General features: G+C 39.3%; 1 pseudogene; it reads right to left on the minus strand.

Annotated features, from left to right (window-relative positions):
- Positions 1-1067: 1067 nt before the first annotated feature.
- LOC142835826 (vacuolar protein-sorting-associated protein 36 pseudogene) lies at positions 1068-4633 on the minus strand (annotated as a pseudogene).
- Positions 4634-5522: the final 889 nt, after the last annotated feature.

The raw sequence follows: 5522 nt of genomic DNA on the forward strand, positions 1-5522 counted from the left end.
TAATAACTATACACTGTTGGAACTCTGTCATGACTCAAAAATACTTTCAGTTTTTCCTTTATATATAGTTTTTAAGAACATAGCTATACATTTCTCATACATATATTATTTATTACTGCTTTTGTAATTTACCAGAGACATTAAATGGTCAAAAAAGACTTATGGCCCACAAAGAATAAAACATTTCATATCTCATATTTTGTATTTTTTAAGTTAGGTAAATATTGTTCTAAGAAACTAGATCATTTGCCTGGAATTTTGTCGTTGGGTTGGTTGGTCTTTTCTGATATTTTTAATTTCATTTTTTGAATTACCATAATCCAACACTAATTCTATTTTTTCCTCTATTATTATGAGATTATAATATGCCATTTCATAGATTTTATCAATTAGTATAATACACCATCCCATAAATTCCTTGATTTTAGTAGTGGATAAAAAAATCATCTTAAATCTCAGAGGAATTCTGTCCTTTTAAATTCATTCATTTCAGAAAAAGGTATTGTTCACCAGCACTCACTTTCACTTATTTTGGTGAGGGGAGAGTGCCATTCCTGGCTTTTTAAAGTTTTCCTTAGAGCAGAATTGTTATTGTTCTCTTAAACTTTGCTATATTGCTATGCTACATTTACTGACAGTTTTAAGCATAAGCTTCTTTTTATATGTTTATTTGTATAAACATTACACATAAGCAGCAATACATTTTAAATATACTATATATTGAAATATGTAGTGGATAACATCTTAAGATGGAAGTTAGATACTTATACAAATAATGATGGTGTAAGTAAAAAAAAAACAATTCCACACCAGTTTGGAATTATGATTAATAAAAGGGTTATTTATTTAAGAGGAAAACCTTAAAGATCACTGTCCTAAACAACAGCCCTTGGCACAACCGGGAACAGAGTCTAGCAGCAGGAAGCAAGATAGAGAGAGAGTACCACGTGGCTACTGCAGATTTTTAAAGCAAAAGAGACCACGCCCAAGTGGCTGAAGGAGCAGAATGTGCTCCCACGGCATCACATGAGTGAGTAGATTGTTTTTTTTTTTTTTTTCAAAAGCAATGCTTTATAAGCTAGAAAAATTCTCATACTGGCTTAGTGTGACTAAACATTTATCATTTTCATGTATTTTACAGAGAATTTTAAAAAGAACACCAAGTTAAGAAAATTAGTTTAAAGTTTCACAATAATTTGACTCTATCTACATTAACACCGATCATCTAACCCTGGAAACGGCCTTTGATTACATAATGTAAATTATTTTTCTTTACATAACTAAACTATTCCATTATAAATTTACAAAGAGACTCATTCTCCTAAGAGCAACAAGAGAACAAAAATTACAGTGATGAGCACCAAAGCAGAACATTTTTGCACCTAGGTTTGATTGGTTTGTATTTAAACACAGCCTGTAACAAAAGGACCAGAACAACACATTTGACAAGAAAAAAAGTCAAACAGATAAACTACGGTCTAGAAACAGTGATTGAAAAAAAAAATCAAATGTTTTTTTTTTTTAGTTAATGTGACTTTTTCAAAGTATAATTATGTCATTTTTCATCTTTCATTCACATTCTACAAATCAGATTGCTCCATTTTTGATAATCGGGTGTCACACTGAATAAACAAATGCATTATGTGTTTGTTGTGATGAATCCAAACCATTAGAGCTGGATTCAGCAGCTCCTATAACCTAATAACCTTACAACCAACCCAAGTGGTAGGGCTGATGATCAGTAACCTGCTGACTTAAAGACCCTCAGTCAGATAAGGAGTGTGTGTGTGTGTGTGTGTGTGTGTGTGTGTGTGTGTGTGGTCTGCCAGAGTCACGTGACAGACTACGTGCAGTCGAGATAGCGGTGAGACATACTAACAGACACAATGGTCTAAACAATCCCTAGACGATTTGGTAGCCAACACTGAATTAACCATAAAGTAAACCTGAGATAAACAATGAGGTGATTAGGGGAGATGTCACCATACTTGAAAATAAGTGACAGGTTTGAAAACAACACTGAAGGAGGCTGGCTTGGCTGCAGCGTTCTCATTAACACTGCAGGACAGAAGCAATGGGCAGTCACTTCCCAGGAAGGGATCAGGAGTGGGGTTCCCTGGTTTGCAGCTGAAGACACTGGCACTTCTCCACAGCCATCTGCAGTGGCCTCCACCTCATCCACAAGGTACCCTCAAGCGACTGTGCGACTGTGTGCCTGGGCACCCCTCCCTGTAGCTCCCGGGCGACGCTGTCACTCCCCTTCCTCTTCCAGCTAAGCTTCAAAAAGGACTGACTCCCTGAGTCTGAGGTAATGCCAACGTGCAACCCATAAGAAGTCAGGCAACCTACTTAACTCTGGCCATCTAGAGATGATAACACCAGTTTTTGCTATCAAAAACTTTCCTTTCTCTCTGATGCTTCCTCCACACAACTTAAAATATGTAGGGCGTGAAGAAGGGCAAATGGCTGGACTATGATAGGAATGTCTCTAGTCGAGCGTTGAGACTCCTTGTGAGGAGAAAGGAGATCTGCCAACCTTCCCATTTCCTGTTTCACACCCTTGGCTTCCATATGAAGAGCACTTAAGGTCCTGTGCAGTTAATGCCCTTCCAGAACTGTCCAGCTCTCAGACTTGTAATTACAGCTCTGGGTGTGTCTATATAGCTCTTTAATTCAATTTCCAAATCCACATTTCTTAAACAAAATCATACTGCTGGAGTCTTTAAAAATGCCAGTCATGAAATTATCACTTAAAAACTACAAAGAATCTGAGGAGTAAGTGCATATCAGTTTCTATCTCTCCCTCCCCCCCCCCCATTATTGGGGTGGTTGGTCTGAAATCAAAGGCCTCTGCATTCTAGGCAAATGCTCGCCAAGTAAGCTAGACCCTAGCCCTCTCCTTTATTAAAGGTGTTTTATCTGACCCGGGAGAGATACACCTAGGTCTGCTTCCCAAGCCCCGAGGAAGAGCCTGGTAGGCCACTCTGCAATCTGACCTTTTATTCCAGTGCTATTGGTTCCTGAACTACAGTGTAGCTATTGCTTCCTTCATGAATGCCCAAGATGGGCATGTCAGATGCAGAGAAAAACATTCACAATCTGGTGAAGTTTAGTCACAGAAAAATGATTACCTCATGGATCCAAACATGCAACTTTACTTCTTCTCCCCTTGAGGATCTAAATTCAAGGATCAAATTAAAATACACCATATTTCAAGTTAATCCCAAGAGTTCTACACAAGTACAGCATGACTTTAAATGCATATCCATTCATTGTTCTGTCTTTTCCTATATGTAAATACACTTCTGAGACCATAATTTTAGGGAAAGAGTAAGAGTTTTATATTATACTGTGAAGTTCTAACAAATTCTTGGTTTATTTGTGTTCATCGCTTAACTCAATGTCATATGACCTTGGCACGATGCCAAGTGTATTGACAAAAGGTCTATCAGATACAAAATTCTTAGTTCTGTGTCATAAATAAATTTGGGTAAAACCGTAAGCCTTCCACAGAGTCATCTCGGCAAAGATGGCCCATCTTCTCGGCTAGAAGCAGCCTTTCTTTAGCTAGGAGGACAGACATCCCCACAAGTTTGGCAAACTCTTCTGATGTTAAAGATCCCCTTTCTGAAACTGTCTCCAGGGCTGAGGCCACCATCTCCTCTTCTTTGTGGGTTTGAAGCTCAATTACCATGACACCACTGTCAAAAACCCGAAGCCTGACAGGCAATTTCAGCGCCTCCAGCATCTTGCATGCATTCACTAAATCTTCTGGTGAGAGCAACTCCATCCCTCGAGCTCGGTTCACCAAACAGTACACCTCTGTGAGTGACATTATTCCCCCACGTTCCTCTAACGGTGCCTGCAATATTCCAGCCAGCTGTTTGGCCAGCTGCGTGTGGTACTGCGTGCCTGAGCCATAGGTCTCCCGGGTAACTGGGTTGGCTATTCCCATACTCAGCAAGTAGGACTTAAACCTGATGGTCTCATCTTCTGTGACGTCACCTTGTTTCTCTTTAATCTTATTAGCGATTGATTTCGATAACTCCACCATTTCCTTAGCCTTGATCATTAGCTTGCTAAGGTCTTCAAAGGCCTCAGAAATGTTTTTGTCAGTTTCTTTTCTTTTTTCTTCGAGTTTCCTTTCAATACCTACGATCCCTACAGCTCTTACACTTCCTGGCTGGGGTCCTTTATTTGTTTGTAATGACTGGGAAACTGGCACATTCGCCCACCTTCTCTGTGTCATTTCCTCTGATAAATGCCTATAAAACTCGATCTGGCCATGCTCTTTGAAGGAGAGTTTGATGTAGGAGTTCTTACTGCTCTGGAATGGACCAGGCTCTTTGTTAGAAGGAGCCGGGTGCAGATGCACCACGATTTTGGCACTCTTCCCAATTCCGGCCGCCTGTTCTTCGATGAACACAACCTGGGACAGAGGAATGGCCATGCAGCACTCATTGTTTTTCTGGTCTCTCCAAATCAGCCGGTGTGTACTAAGAAGAAGTGTCCCAGCATCGAATTTTATCTTCTCCTCGCCGTCGTAGACGCGCACCCCGCGCTGCTGGATCACCAGGGCCTCGTTGATCTCCAGGAGGCCGCTGGTCCACAAGAAGCGGTCCATGGCCGCCGCCGGGCCAGTAGATTGGTTTTTTTAAAAATAGAATTAATTTTCAGTGATTAAGACTATTCACTAACAGCTGGATATGTACATTGTTTTGACATAAATATAAAAATATTATTCAGAAAAAATCCATAAAAGTGATTGGGTGTCAATAACCTCATCCACCTTAAAATACCTGCAAATTGATAAAATTTCTTCCAGACTCCTTTAGAGCAGTTGATCTGCCTGAAAGATGTAGAGACCAACTGGGCTACATGAAAGAGATAGACCTCAAACTGTCAAGCTGCCTAATAATTGGCAGTGAGTTCCAGGTTTCCAGATATCATGAGCCTTTTCTCATCCTTATCAATGCTTTAATTAATGTGGCTGTCTTTGAGTCCTGTCTGCTCCTGTAGGAAATTCTTAAACTGCATTTGGTCTTCCAAGTTAGAATTTGATGAATATATTTTTTATCAGTTTCCTATCTGGGGTAAGTAGATATTTGTACACATGTCCCCAGAAATAGTACCAGAAAATAACTCCATATTTGCAAATATCTTCTTCCTTATAAATGTCTTTCTCATATTTATATTGATTTTTAGTGTGTCACATGAAGCTTTATTTATCTACCCTATATTACCATGAGATTGGAATAATCCATTAGAAGGTGATTCTTACCAATTTGCATGTAACTGTATTATATACTTTCCACTTTTCCAGAACCAGTTGTATGCCAGTAGTTCAGTTGTGAAGATAGTGTCCTGATTGGCGCTCCACAATCCATAGCTGACTGTTGGTTAAAACTGCAGCTCTAACTTTCTCAGTCTCCCCTTACATAATGTTCCCTGAGTTTTAAATACCATGTATAAATACCACGTATGTGACTTAACCTTTAAATGGCTTTTGCTATCATAATAGT

This window comes from Microtus pennsylvanicus, chromosome 15 (assembly GCF_037038515.1).
Source record: "Microtus pennsylvanicus isolate mMicPen1 chromosome 15, mMicPen1.hap1, whole genome shotgun sequence".
In the NCBI taxonomy this organism is placed as follows: Eukaryota; Metazoa; Chordata; class Mammalia; order Rodentia; family Cricetidae; genus Microtus; species Microtus pennsylvanicus.